Genomic DNA, 15,316 nt, shown 5'->3' with positions numbered 1-15,316 from the left:
TAACAAAAAAAGCAGGGATTTCTAGAGGCTGTGTATCATGGACTAAAACCCTGAACCAAAACTTACTGAGTGACTAAATTATTAAGCTAACCTCCTATATCTCTATTTTCTTTTCTGCCAAATAGGTAAACTAATATTATTTTTACAAGGTTTTTCTAAAAATTATACGCCAAGTACCTAACAGAGGATAGGAAATGCAGGGAGTATTTAAAAGAACAGCTATTGTTATTGCTCTGAAAAGCTCTGAAAAGAATTGCTCAAATTCTTTGTGATTACAGAGAAAACAAACAGCGATCACTTCCCACATCAAAAGAAGTCATGGGGCTCAAGTTGGCTTCCTTTGAATCAGCAGGGAAAGCTGCATCTCCAAATATTCTTTACATTTGAGACTCAAGGACATCAAGTCTGCAATATCTCCAAATGCTAACATTTAAGTTAAAGATGTTTTATTTGCATCTTTTTTTTTTAAAGATTTTGTTTATTTATTTGACAGAGACACTTTAACCTCCAGATGGTGGTGGGGGCTCCTTCAATTTGCCTTCGTCCCCTCTTTCGGGATTTGGAGTGTGAGATGCTTCCAGCCCAACCCATGCCCCCCACTGGCATTCACTGTCTGCCTCTTTCATAGCACCTGGCACCCTTGTTGATTTTTGTCTGTCTTCCTCAATACATCATGAATGCCTCAGGGCAAAAAAAAAAAAATCATCTCACTCCTATTGGTCTTCCCAGTCCTTAGACAGCTAACAAATATTTGTTGAGTGATGAATAAATGAGACCAGGTCCTGCCCCAGCCCTGCCTTGTGTTTCAACTCTTTGGAACACTCAGCTTAAATTTTTGATTAGCTAATGGACACTTCAGCTCATGGAACTGGGGTGCCTTCACTTCCATCAGAGAAGGAAGCAGTCTGCTTCTCTTCCATGTAACACATCCCAGGTCACTGCTGGAGCTTCCCTATTCAGTGAGAAGCAGCTTTGAATAAGGAAGGAATTCTCAAAGAATTCTGCTGCCTAACACCTAGCCCAGTAAGATTGAGGTATTTATTCCACTGGGAATAAAATAGAGTTAGTGTTGAAGACACTCAAATTCCTCATTATGCCAAAAGGTAAGCAAGTGACTAGGTCAGTAGCTACAGTCTGACTCAGATAAGTGAGCCCAGAACAATCCACTGTCCCCGCATCAGGGAGTATGGACACTTAGGAAGGCATCAGCCTGTCAGGGTCTGCTCTGCAAATACGGAAAGGGGACACTGGCCTTAGGTATAAATAGCTAGCCGGGTAATACAGGATGAAAGGTAAAGTTTTACTCTTTCTTAAGGAGGGAAACTAAAGAGAAAGGAATCCTCACACATCATCCTGCCTTTTGAGGTGTGAAAATGAGGAGAGAGGCAGGGGCCGCCCACTGTGGACTGTGCTCATTTACAATCTACCCGCTCCCCTGCAAATTGCTCAAAAAGGCAAAAGCTTCCAGACACGTGTGCCTGTAGGATTGAACCATTTTCTGTGATCTTGTTTGGACCAAGTTTCACACTTTCCAGGTGGTGGTGGATTGGAGACCGCCCAGAGGGATGATGGCTCTGGGGCATGTAATGCAGCTAGATAAACCCAAATCAATGCAGTGACCCAAAGTGCCAGTGGCTTCCCCTGAGGCCCAGCACGCTGCAGGCCTGCTGAGGGGCCCATCCCCTGCCTCAGAGCCCCTTGTCTGGGTAGGTTCCTCCTCATCTACTCAGTTCCATCACGATCCCAACTTCATACTTACCCTCCGTTACTCTTTTAATATCATTTTTGGTAGAGCAGATCACAGATATTTCTCAAGGGCTGCTTCTGAGGCCTTCTAAAATCTCCAAGTTCTGGAATACAATTACAACAAGTAATTATTTCCCCCCTTTCTTTGATGAGAGGCTGAGTTGATGCTTGTACACTAACTTTCGATGCCCCTGATGGGACCCAGTTAGGCTCGGTCAATAAGAGATCTCCCCCACCATCCTGCCTGTGTCAAAGCCTGTGAAATTTGAATTGACTACAAATTTCTACTTCCCATGGCCTGAGAAGGTAACTTGTGAATAACAAAAGCCTCCACATTCAGCCTGTCCAGGCCCTGAGTGACATTCACCCAAATCCACGTGGCTGTCTTTGGGGCCCAGGCATCAGGTAATGTCAGTATTTCTGCTCACCCTGTTTCCTGCACTCACTTATTAACTCATCATTCAATAAACGACTTACTGAGCCCCGACTATGTGTCAAGCCCACAGGATACAAAATTAAATAAAACAGGACTTCTTATCCTCGCAGACCATGCAATGTACTGAGAAAAGATAAATAAAAATGTATTACAATCTGGTGAGCAAACTGCTGTGGGCCAGAATTGTTGTGTTTTGTTGTTTGGGGGGATAACTTTTTAAGTTAGAAGCCTACAAACAAAATAGGTTCTAAGAGCAACATCCTGGACATAAAGCAGATTTATTCCCCAGGAACCATGGGAAATTATTTTAGAGAAATTGAGACTAGGGAAGGCTTCACCTTGATGCCATTTTCTACTGATCTGAACCAACCCCATGAGAGGACGATAAACGTGAACTAACCAGGTGAGAAGCTGACCTGAACAGTCCACAGCCAAATGCTACCCTATAGTCAAATCACAGACAGTAATGTTCACAGGGTTTCCTCAGGACTTGTTGCAATAAAACTCAGCTGGTGAGATTCCTTTGTGAACTACTTTCCTAAGAAAACTTTCGATGTGAGAGTTCACCAGAAATGTATAGCGTACTTTGGTCTCTAGCTTAGAGTCGAAAGCTGAGAATATTGGTATATTATGGTTGTGATACAGGACAAATATAAAAATAGAACAAATCATTATAATGACTTGCACTGCACAGTACTTTTATAATAACAGCTTTATTGAGATATAATTCACATACATCGCATACATTTCATCCATTTGAAATGTACAATAGTTGTTAGTATATTCACAGAGTTGTACAACTATTATACAAATCAACTTTGGAAAGTTTTCATCACCCTAAAAAGAAACCCCATATTCATCAGCTGTCACTTCTTATTTTCCCCCAACCTTCTCAACCATAGGCAACCACGAACCTACCTCCTGTCTCTATGGATTTGCCTACTCTGAGCGTTTTATATAAATTGATTCATACAATATGTGATTTTTTGTGACTGGCCTCTTCTACTCAAGAGTGTTTTCAAGGTACATCCATGTAATAGCATGTATCAGTACTCCATTTCTTTTTATTGCCAAGTAATATTCTATTCCATGAATACCCCACACCTTATTTATCTATTCATCAGCTCATGGACTTTTGAGCTGTGTCCACCTTTTGACTATTATGAATAATGCCTATAAACATTCACATACAATTTTTTTGTGGACATGTGTTTTTATTTCTTTAGGGTATATAACCAGAAGTAAAATCATTGAATCACATGGTAACTATGTTAAGCTTCAAAGAAACTGCCAGGCTATTTTACCAAGAATCTGTACCGTGTTACATTCCCACGAGGAATGTATGAGGGCCCCTATTTCTCCACATCCTCATCAACACTCATTCTCATGTGATTGTTTTTATAATAGCTATCACACTGCTCTATGAGGTCTTACAGATGCCCTGTTTTATTCTTCATTTCAGAATGGGGGTAGAGTGCTATTTCATTGTGGTTTTGATGACTAATGGCATAATGGTTTTGATGACATCTTTTCATATGGTTATTGGCCATTTGTATGTATTCTTTAAAGATATGTCTATTCAGATCATTTGCCCATTTTTAAATTGGGTTATTTATCTTTGTGTACGTCACTTTTAAAGTTTACAAAATGCTTTCATGTTTATTATTTTGAATATCTTGTACAACCCAGTGTTATGAGTATTTATTATTATTATTATTATTATTATTATTATTATCATTATTATTATTATTATTATACAAGGTAAGAGAATGGAGGCTCAGAGATGTTAACTGACTTGTCAAGGTCACTTAGCTATCAAGTAACAAAGCCAGAACTTGAACCCAGCAGAGGTATATCCCCTGCCATAATTGTGAGCTCTGAAAAAAGAAGAAAGCCAATTTTCCTTGTATTCCACCTGATCCTGACTAGGCAACCCATGATGTTCAAATGTCATTAAAGCAAATGTTCCTAGAATTTCTATACTAAAGATTATTCCCAAGGAGAGAGTCAAGCCAAAGCATTCAACATGGATTGCATGGCTGACCATCCAGGAATATTCCTTAACAAGAGTTCTTTCCAAGACTCTCATAAAACCTCCTGAGAGCTCAGAACATCAAAATACATTTCAGAGCAGTCATCTTGCTGTGACCATCACTAGCCTAAAATCATACTGCTCTATGAGGGCTTACAGATGCCCTGTTTTATTCTTCATTTCAGAATGGGAGTCCAACTTTTTCATGATTGATAAGAATTTCTAGATGCTTCCAGATGTAGTAGGTAAATCATTTTATAGGGTCAGTAGAAACCATCAGAAAATGTTCCCACAATCTACAGAGTTCCAAAGCACCTCAGAACACATATCAATAACCACTGAGAGCACATGATAAGCTTCGTGTAAATTTTAACATGAACATAGTATAAAAGTTACAGAGTTGGAAAAAAACATCAAAAAATGAGGTAAGGTAGAAAAACATGGACTCTGGAGCCAGACAAATGAGTTCAACTGAGAGTAGGCATTTCAGTAGCTTGAACTTTAAGTTATTTTTTTTTATATGAAACATGGATTCTAGTTCTCTTCTGTAAAATGTAAAAAAAATTAAAATTAAAAAATTTTTAAATTTTAAAAATTAAAAAAAAAATTTAAAAAGCAAACAAACCCTATCATATCCAGCATTGTCACAATGTTAAATGAATTCTGCATAGAAAGTGCCAGGTACATTATACATTATAGATAATGGTACCTAATTTACGAGAGCAGAAAAGAACATTTGTAGGATCTTTGCAATGTCAGTTCCATTTGAAATGAGTAGCTCTAAAAAAAGGAATACTTTTCCAGATGCATGTCCCAAAGGGCATATTTTAATATTGTAGGGGGAAAAAAAGAATATTCAAGGCAAGAAGAAAGCTCTTGGCAACATGGCATAAGACTTTATGTTCGGCAGCTAATGTACCATTGGGAAGATCTATAACCTTTAACCAAGAATACAAACCTACAGTATCGACACAAAGCAGTATTTAGATGGAAATGAAATTTCTTTTTTTGTTCTTTGACTTCTTAAACAACCTATCACTCATTCTTTCAACAAGACCTTACATGATTTTATCTGTCATTCTCAGATTTTATTCCTCATTGGAGGAGAGACGGCAGATACACTTTATTAAACATAACTTGACATAAACATGCCTTTACAAGCTAATACTGTTCTCAAGATTGGTGTTAGGATGCACAAGCCCTATTATATTCTGGGAAAAAGGAAAACTTATGCCCAGCGGATACTCTCAAGCAAGTACAGTGCAGACGAGGCCCACCATTTTGGGCTCCACATGAAAGGCTCCGAGCAGGTTGATCAGAATTTTTTATGGAATCTGTTCAAAAGAAGTTTAATATACTTCTGCAACATTTTGGAAAGGAAAAAAAAAATGAGACCCAAAACTAGCCACTGACTTTATTAGTGAAGCTGAACATTATATATGTAATATTTATATTCTGTCTTCTGTGATTTGTATGTTTGTAATATTTGCTCATTTTCCTATTACAGTGTTTATCTTTTTCCATGTTATTTGGAGGTTTTAATAGGAGGATCTTAATAGGATTGTCAAATACAAAGCAAATATTTTCCAAGTTTTTGTTTGCCTTTTCATTTTGTTTTTTAAATTATTGATGTAGGGGCGCCTGGGTGGCTCAGTCAGTTAAGCATCTGACTTTATTTTGGCTCAGGTCATGATCTCAGGGTCCTAAGATGGAGCCCCGAGACAGGCTTCGCTCAGCGGGGAGTCTGCTTGAGATTCTCTCCCTTTCCCTCGCCCTGCCCCTCCCCCTGCTCATGCACTCTCTCTCTCAAATAAATAAATAAATAACTTATGGAGACATGTCGTCCCTTATAATGTAGTCAAATATCTTCTCCTTTGTGATCTCTTGCACTGAAACATCTCTCTCTTACTTCAAACCTTATTTCACAACTCCAATGGCATCTAATGGGACAGAGAGGCCTAGGAGATAAGGATGATGAGTAGCTATTCAATCAAATAATTAGGATGTCTTTGGTCACTTTTAGAAAGCAATTTCTGTGTACTTGTGAGTTTTGACCCCAGATTGCTGGAGTATAAAAGGTAAGTACAGACTGATATCTCAAGAGCCTTGGTATGAATGCAAATAGACACTATTAACGTCGATGGCCGGGAAAAATGAAGAGCTGAGCTGAAGATACTCACCTCAATCTTTTATTCCGGCAGATCAGATATGCCTTCAGAGACACGGTGTCCTTTCCTCATGATGGCTGTGACACTCTTTGGTGATTAACTCTATCCAAGGAAAGAACTTCCATGACCCTATTTTAGGTGATATTTCAGTGGGGGGGGGGGTGCAGAAAGGGAGGTTATGCATCATTATGATAGTGGTTACACAGGAGTTTGAAAGCTTTGAAGCATTTCCCCACATACTTCATTTTATTTTATTTTTTTAAAGATTTTTTATTTATCTGACGGGGGGCAGGTAGAGGGAGAGAGCAAGCACAAGCAGAGAGAGCAGCAGAGGGAGAGGGAGAAGCAGGCTTCCCGCCGAGCAGGGAGCCCGATGTGGGGCTCGATCCCAGGACCCCAAGACCATGACCTGAGCCGAAGGCAGACGCTTAACGACTGAGCCACCCAGGCGCCCCCCAGGCATCTGTGTCTTTACAGTAATAATGACTGATGCCCCTGCTGCTCAGAAATACCAGACTATTTTCCTTTCCTCATAAACATATATATAGAGAGAGAGAGAGAGTCTTGTGAGTGAGACAAGAGAGAAAAGGAAAAATTAAGAGCACCCAAGAGAACATACACTGGCGTCAAAAGAAATACCATAAAATGCTCTAACGTGTGGAGCTAATAAATGCCCAACAGGTAGCTCAGAATATATATATATATATATATCCACGTTGCCTGCTTATTAGAGAAGATTTGATAGAAATACGAGTATTTCAAATGGGAGTTGGACTTTGGCAAGTACATCGAAAGAAAACATTGCAGACAGGAACGGAAAGAGAAAGCATTAGGGTAGAAATGGAAGGCCTGGAGAAGGGAAGGGGGGAGGCAGTGAGGAGGCAGGCCTGTTGGAACAACCTTGTTAGGAGCAGGATATTAGGCTGGAGAGGTAAAGTTAAAATTTAAAGGGCCTAGATTATCAGGGTGAAACATTTGAAACTGAACCTTTCAGCAACAGAGAAGCATGGCAGAGATTTTCAAAGGAGAGGGAAATGATTAAAGATGTGTTTCTTCAGGAGACTCATGTGTTGAGAACATGCAAAACAGATGGAAGCAAACAGTGTGAGAGGCTAGAAAAACAGTTAAAATGCTAGAACCACCATCCAGATGTGAAGCGAAGTCTTTCGGAGGGTCCTGGGGATAGAAAAGCACAGGGAAAAACTCAGAATCACGGATGCTACAGAAACGTCTTCCCAAGAGTCTGATCCCAAGGAGTAGAGATTATCCGACGCCTGTGAAGGATGATAGGCAAAGAGATATTTTTTGTACCTTCTTATCTGTATTTTATGTGTGTATCCACACACATACCCCACTGTGCTCATGGGGCAGGCACCCAGAAGACCCTTCCCTGCTCCTCCCCCAGGCGCTGGAGATAACACAGCTGAAGGGGTTATTAGTTGAGACATGATAACTAGACTTGTGAAAATGCAGGAGCCCTCAGAGGCAACAGAGGTAGACATTTTTCAAAATTAAAGGCCCAAAGAGTAGGATCCGCGGAGCGTTCGCGGTTAATGGATAGGAGAAACTAACAAAGGCGATTAAGCGCGCAGGGCAGAGCGGCACTTCCCTCCGACGAGCGCACAATTACCTCCCGAGCTCGGGGCTGAAAGCCTCCTATGCCCCGTAAAGGGTGCGAACGGTGACGTTAATGCAGAACGCAGAGTTATTCTGCCGAAGAGACCCATTTGAAAGTGAAATAGAGGTCAAAACCCCACTCTAACATGGAAATTGGAAACCGCCAGATGTTCCAATGCTGTGGTATAGCTCAAAAAGGGCAGAATTGACGGATTATTAACTGTGCCAGCTGGCATCGTGGAATTTATGTTTTCTTTGTTATGCGAAATGTACAATCATAATAGAAACATTAAAAACCTGAGTGGGTTCAAGGAAGGGCACAAAACAGTATAAATCAAAGTTTACTGTAATAAATATAACTAACAGCAGAGGGCTCCCTTAACGCCTGGCAAATTCTCAAGGCAGACAAACTGCAAGGGGAGGAGCCTTTTATTTTCTGGTAACTTCTACTAGCACTGAACGTTTTCATACGTAAGGGGGAAACCAACAAAATAAAATAAAATAAAATAAGTAACAAACATAGTTTTTAGAACTTCAGGTCCTAAGATTCTTTTGTCTATTTTTTTTTTTTAATTGTCTCTTTTGCTAGTGAGAAACTATCTGAAGTTATTAATGCAATAGTTCAGGGTGGTCTGGTTATAAAATGCCTCAAGATAGTAGAGTGAATGCAAGTTACAACCAAGAATAATAAAACACTTAGTAATTATGATACTGAATCAGCCAATAGGATTTTTTTTTAAATGAATATAGATTTCTAGAATGGTAATACGTGCTCAATATGGGAAATAGGTAATATAGAAAGAAGAAAAAATCAGTAAGCTTACCCCCCAGATATAACCTTAGTTAACATTTTTTTTTCAGTCTCTTGTGTGTATAATTTTCTGTCCATGTTAAGATGTAGTCAGATTGATTCTCATATTATGTATAGAATTTATCATTTTCATCTTGCTTAATTTAACATTTCATATTGTTATAAATTTAACTCTTAATAATTACATAATATTCAGTAATATGAATATATGTCCTAAAAGGTACTTAACCAAATGTAGTTGGATATTTAAGCACATTCTAAATGTTCTTTTTACATAAGTGTAATATCTTTTTGTTTAAAATCATTTTCCTGCATTGTGACTTAACTCCTCAGGCTAGTTTTCAAGATAAAAATCTTTAACAAGGGAGCATGAAAATAGTAGCCAGTTTAAACATAGCTTCTATTGAGGTGCAAATGGCATTTGTAAAACAAAACCCTGGTGCAGGAATGAAATGACCATTTTTAACCACACTGCTGCCCCTGAAGGACAACTGATAACAACTCATGGGAAATAACCCATGAGTAGCACAGAAAACATGGAAGGAGACACAACTAGGATTCGATAATGAACATCAGAAGCACACTATGGCCATATCTATATTTGAGTGTTTTTATATTGCTTTTAAATTTATTTATATGTATTTACATTTAACTGGGAAAACGGACATAGTACATTCTGATGTGTGAGTATAATTATTCTCTTAATTCATCATATTGTTGTTTTAAAATTCTGAATTAATGGAAATAGTAGCCAATATTAAAAAGAGATATCTGACTAAATAAATAAATAAATAAGAATGGATAGGTTGGGTGGTTAAAAGAGAGAGCGAGCGAGCTCTGTTGGAGGCACTTAGTACCCTAGACACAGGGAAAATTCTGGTGCCTGGAGTGAGCAGACTAGATGCACAGCACCTTTTCACACATGGTGTCTGCAGAGCTGGGCTTTTCTTTTTGCAGAGTATCGTGAAGTGTGAGCGGTGTGATGGACGAAGCACAAAAATCTGCTGTCAGAGTCAAATGATGTAGGTTCAAGTTTCTCCCTGATCATTACCAGATGTGTGACTTTGGAGGAATTACGTAATCCGGAAATTCACTTAAGGGTATAAAAAGGAAAAAAGACAGTAGAGTGATTTCTATAAACCCTCTGAAGTATTTCAGACTATCTACCTGATGACAGACAGCATTTCCGTAAGTGCCCATTTTTGGCCTATAATCCCTGCATCCAAATGCACAAAATTGAAACACAGGAGGGCTGCCCTCTGCAACTGAGGCCCTTTAGCAAATCGGGGCCTAGAAAAAACTGACACCTGGTTGGTTAAACACCAAGCTGTTTTTAAATCAAATTAAAATCCTTTATATTTTATATAATAAAATTTTTTTAAAGGTATTTTAAAAATAAAGCATTTTGAATCATTTACAAAGCACACTCATCTATGTAGTAGGCTATAGTTTATCCATATTTTCAACCATTTTTAATTTATTATGAAAAATATGGATAGACTTTGTCTTAAAATGTCATTCAATTTGCACATCGCCGTTAGAAAGGATTTATGATTTTTCAAAGGCCAGTTTTACTGCTAGTCGGGTATAGCACTCATTTGAATCCCGATATTTTTATTTAAATACATGTGTCTGATGGCTTCCTTGGATTCATCAAGGTACATCATTAACTACACCATGAGTCAGCAAATTTTGACCCTTCGACTCACTGGCTGAGTCCAGCCTACTGCCTGTTTCTGTGGAGCCCACAAGCTAAGAATAATTTTTAAATTTTTCAACAATTGGAAAAAGTCAAAAGAAATATAATATTTCTTAACACATAGAAATTATATGAAATTCCACGTTTAGCATCCATAAAGTTTTGAATTTCATTAATAGAAAATTTGTGGAAATTTGTTTTCTCTCTTGTTACATAAGTACTTGCATAATATCCTCAATTTTGCCTCTTGGCCTACAAAGCCTAAAATATTTTATTTACTGTCTGGCTCTATACAGAAAAAGTTTGCCAAACCCTGAACTATGCCAAAATCCAAAACCATTATTTAGTGCTCTTTGGGATCTTTATAAATAAAGACTATGCCTCTTTAGCATTAGAAGCAAATAGTCAACAGCAGTGGTTCCCCAAATTATCTGTACTTTGGAATTACCTGGGTAGCTTCAGAAAATATTGATGTTTGTGTCCCAGCCCCCGAGACTATGACTTAACTGGTCTGAGGTATGCCCTCAGTTTTGAAAGTTTTAAAACATGTACAGGTGATTCTAATATAGAGTTTAGGGGCCACTGATTTCATACTTGGGCAAGTTCAACCCACCCAACTTCACCTGAGCCTTCCCTCCTACTGATTCCCCGACACATGGCCCCTTGCACCTGCCCTAAACCCTCCAAACTCTCCTGAAGCCTCTCATTCCCACCGCCCCATGCTCCACTTCTAGTTGCATGTGACCAATTCAACTGAGAAGGTCAAAGCCAATCCATTACCAAGTTTGCCTGTCTTACTTCCCAAAAAGAATTCCTTCCTGAAGTTGATTCTGTTCTGTCCAACCCTCCTAGAGAGTATACAGTATGGTGATTTAAAAGAGGTCTTGAGGGATGCCTGGGTGGCTCTGTTGGTTGGGCACCTGCCTTGGGGTCCTGGGATCGAGTCCCGTGTCAGGCTCCTTGTTCAGCGGGGAGCCTGCCTCTCCCCCTGCTTGTGCTCTCTCTCTCTCTGACAAAAATAAAATCTTTAAAAAAAAATTATTTAAAAAAAATTTTTAAATAAAAAAAAATAAAAGAGGTCTTGAATTAGACCCGAATTTGAGTCCTTGTTCCTTTATTTATAAGATATGCGATCCCAAACAAATTGTTTAATCAGTTTGACTATCAATTTCCTCATCCATAAAGTAGGATTAAGAATAACACTACCTCGGGCGCCTGGGTGGCTCAGATGGTTAAGCGTCTGCCTTTGGCTCAGGTCATGATCCCAGGGTCCTGGGATCGAGTCCCGCATCGGGCTCCCGGCTCAGTGGGGAGCCTGCTTCTCCCTCTGACCCTCTCCCCTCTCATGCTGTTTCTCTCTCTCGCTCGCTCTCTAAAAAATAAATAAAATCTTTAAAAAAAAAAAAAAAGAATAAAACTACCTCATAGGGACCTTTGTGAGAGAACTCAATGAGATTTGCTTGCTCAAGTGTGGACCTGGGCTAGCATCATTTGCATCACTTAAGCACTTATTAGAAATGTAGAACTCACCTTCCACCCAGAACTTCTAAATCAGAATCTGCATTTTAATAAGATCTGATAGTGATTTGTGTACACATTTAAAATTTGAGGATCATAGTGCTGGGAAGATCTTTTCTCACAGCATGGCCAGGCTGAGTCTCTTCTCGGCCCTTCTACAACAATACCCAATATGCATGATGTTGGTGGTGCCCTGGAGGGTGGCTTTTATGCGCAAAAAGAAATTCCTTAAGGTAAAAAAAAAAATTGATTTGTCAGCCCTGTACAAAATAATATGAAATTAAGAGAAACCAGGGTGGGGGCAAGGGATGGTTAAAAACAGCAGGGTCACCTTTATACAACTGAGAAAAAGATCCCTCTGAGCATGTATGACCTCACAGGTGCACACCTGGTGAGCTGAGGGAGTCCTTGTGCAATTTAGAAAAACACACTTGTCTGGGCCGCTGTTGTCCTGTTTCAGAACACATGGCTTGCCAAGTACAGCCCGGGCTCAGCCAGTTGTCCTCAGGCAGTATGTGGCAACACTTCGGAGGTGAGATTAGATGAGGCCCTGAAGTAGGGTGTGGTCAGTTGGAATGAAAAGAATGTAAAGCAAAGGGTGGATCCCAGAAAAATGCCAAAATTGTGGAGGGCAATGGGGAAGAGGTAAGGTGAAAAATGAGCCCTGGGTTGTTAAGGAAAACTTCTGGGAAGAGGCAGGATTGACACAAATCTCAAGAATTTTTATAACTGAGGTAGGAAGGGGAGGTAGAGTCACATATTGAATATGTTACAAACAGCACTGGATGGTGAGAGAGCCTGTGTTTCGAGAACGGCAGGATGAACTGTGGGCAAGAAGGCAAATGGGGTATTGAAAAGTCTAAACTCATTAGACTATAAATATGAAGCCATCTTATTTTCTTCCAATAACTGCCCCCAACTATGCTGGACCAGTCTCCCCCCACCCACCCCCACACACATACACACAACAACATCTTAGCCCTCATCCATGGGTTTAACCACTTTGGTTAAGTCTTAATGTTACATCTAATTCATCATATTTTTCTCCCTTCCCCCAGCCAGAGGCATGGTCTTTATCAGGTTCCCCCTTTCTCCTCTTTCTTGAACTATCTCCTCTAGAGTTGGAGCAGGGCAGAGTGAGGTTGCATACCTCCCTGCTTCCCTGTGGTCCCAGCATGGTTCCTGCTCTTCAACAAGCCCCGTCCAATCCACAGCTCTAAGCACTGGACATTCCTTGTTCAATTTGTCCACATATTTGGCTGACCCCAGCTAGCATTATTGTGTCACATGCTTTTGTCCTTCACTGCGGGATTCCCCTGGAGTCAGTTGCCCCCAGACTCATTTAACTTTCTTGGCTAGTTTCCAGGCTTGCAACAAGTACATGTGGAAGCCATCTCAGTGTATCTTGAAAAGGGGTACATGTCACCTGGGGGAAGTGATGAGAAATCTTACTGACCTCTCCACCCAACAGTCCCCTCCCCAATGTGCAAGTGCACATACATCACATCTGTAAATACCCATTCATACACACCTGGCAGCTTAGAGGTAGTTCATCAGCTCTGCTATATAAGCAGACATTCGACCAGGGAATGAAGTGCTAGTCTGCCTTTCTTTAGCCTCCCCCAAGTTTATGAATGATTCTCTTGGACCTCCCTCTCTTTCCTTCCACAGGGAAGATATAGAGAGAAAATGAACACTTTGCTCCCCAAAAAGTTTTTTCTTCTTCTCAGTTTTTTTGTCTTTTGGTTTTTGTTTTGTTTTGTTTTGTTTTGTTTTATATCAGCAGGGATATGAGATAATGGAGTAGTGATACCAGGTCGGCTGGAATAATCCTCAGTAAACCATGCAAGGAGACAGCAGGTCCCAGTGGCTGGTTCTCAAGGCTTAGAATTTGGGGTACAATCTCAGCTTTGAATCTTTGATGATTCTGGGACAACATGAAAAATCCTACTCGGCCCCTGATGTTGCACTGTTACAGATAAAGAAATTAAATCTCAGAGAAGGGATGATGTTTGCCCAATATTAGAGAAGAGATGAGATTTAAATACCAAATCATACTTCTTCCACTGGATCTTGATAAATGCAACTTACCTATCCATAACCTGAAAGCTTTTGAGCTAGATGAATCCAGGAAAATAGGAGGGAACAGGCACATTCTGTATGCAGAGTCATCAGTCTATCCCCATGACTACCTTTATGTGCTTTTTACAAATTGATGTGATTAATCATAGTGCTGAATGCTGAGCCTAACTCACTCATCAGTTACAAGCATCTCAGTGTGTTATGTTGGTTTAAGAAAAAAATTATCCACTGTATATATTACCCCACAGATTTTGACTTGTTGAAGACTGGGGTAAATACCAAAGGGTATTAACACAACCAGCTAGTAAATGAGGAAGAATTTGCCTTGGGAACACTGCTCCACCTACATCAAGGTATTACAACCCATAGCCATGGACAGCTATACTTAAGCCAGTTTCCTGTGACTTCAGAAAGGTTAAGCTGGAGATCATCTTAACTAAACATTTATTTTTAATTTGGGCCAGGTCTATACAAGCAGAGAGAGAGAATATTCCACCATTAGCTAAAGCATTTGGTTCTTCTCCAAGGAGCAAACCAAGATCAGCCTCAGACATGTTTAGAGGTAGGACACTGAACATTTACTTAAATCTTCAAGTTACTGAATATTTATGTCATCTTTTATTTTACTGGGGATTAGAAGGTTTGCCCATATGGAGACACTGCTCTGAGAAAGCTGATGCAGGACTGTGCTCAAGAGGTCCATAAATACTGTTCAGTCAGATGAAGGCATCTCAGAGGCAATTCAAAGCAAACATTACTTCAGCAAACAAGTATTTACTGAGCACCTGCTCTGTGCTGAGCACGTTGCAGGGGTTATACTTCATTACTCAATATAAGTTCTCGGTGAGCCAGATATTTTCTTTCCATTTTTTTCTAAAGGCACAATGTAGAGATATTCTGTACAAAGATATTCAATGTAGACAAATTCTTGACTCCTTGTCCATCCCTGTTATTGTGCTGATCAATGCTTCCTAGGTCCAAGATCTTTGCTGCTTTCTGGTTATGATGACTGCTTTTTCCTTACTGATATAATTCCTTTTGAGTTGGCAACAGCTAGGAAATCTTTGCTTGCCTTGCTTAATTGAGCTGTCAGTTGAGATCCCAGTCCAGATCTTTTTAAAAGAAAGGAAAGGAGAGAAGGAAGGAAAGAGGGAAGGAAGGAAGGAAGGAAGGAAGGAAGGAAGGAAGGAAGGAAGGAAGGAAGGAA

This window comes from Mirounga leonina, unplaced genomic scaffold (genome assembly GCF_011800145.1).
Source record: "Mirounga leonina isolate KUSES-001 unplaced genomic scaffold, KU_Mleo_1.0 Mir_53, whole genome shotgun sequence".
NCBI classification, from domain to species: domain Eukaryota; kingdom Metazoa; phylum Chordata; class Mammalia; order Carnivora; family Phocidae; genus Mirounga; species Mirounga leonina.
The sequence above is the reverse complement of the archived record's forward strand: the minus strand, read 5'-3'. Positions refer to the sequence as shown.